We start from the raw sequence: 683 nt of genomic DNA, 5'->3' as shown, positions 1-683 counted from the left end.
TGAGGATGGACTGGTTGGGTCTCCTTGCAATCCAAGGGACTCTCAAGAGTCTTCTCCAACACCACAGTTCAAAGGCATCAATTCTTTGGCGCTCAGCTTTCTTTATGGTCCAACTCTCACATCCATACATGACTAATGGAAAAACCATCGCTTTGAGTAGATGGACTTTTGTTGACAAGGTAATGTCTCTGATTTCAATATGCTGTCTAGGTTGGTCATAGCTTTTCTTCCAAGGAGCATGCGTCTTTTAAGTTCGTGGCTGGAGCCCAAGAAAATGAAGTCTGTCACTGTTTCCATTATTTCCCCTCTATTGCCATGAAGTAATGGGACAGGATGCCGCAGTCTTCATTTCTTGAATGTTGGGTTTTAAGCCAACTTTTTCACTCTCTTCTTTCACTTTCATCAAGAGGCTCTTTATTTCCTCTTCACTTTCTGCCTTAAGGGTGGTGTCATCTGCATATCTGAGATTATGGGTATGTCTGCCACAATCTTGATTCTAGCTTGTGCTTCATCCAGCCCAGCCTTTCTCGTGATGTAATCTGCATATAAGTTAAATAAACAGGGTGATAGTATACAGTCTTGATGTACTTCTTTTCCAATTTGGAACAAGTTTGTTGTTCCATGTCCAGTTCTAACTGTTTCTTCTTGAGCTGCATGCAGATTTTTCACGAGGTAAGTAAGGT

At 41.6% G+C, this 683-nt stretch overlaps 1 protein-coding gene across 1 annotated transcript in view; it reads left to right on the top strand.

Moving 5' to 3' along the window:
- Positions 1–683, top strand: part of TEX11 (testis expressed 11) — a 191,742-nt gene that overhangs the window by 87,608 nt on the left and 103,451 nt on the right. The gene's annotated exons all lie outside the window — the stretch shown is intronic.

Source organism: Bison bison, unplaced genomic scaffold (assembly GCF_000754665.1).
Source record: "Bison bison bison isolate TAMUID 2011002044 unplaced genomic scaffold, Bison_UMD1.0 scf7180017864537, whole genome shotgun sequence".
Lineage (NCBI taxonomy): Eukaryota > Metazoa > Chordata > Mammalia > Artiodactyla > Bovidae > Bison > Bison bison.
This window is presented reverse-complemented; position numbering and strand designations above follow the sequence as displayed.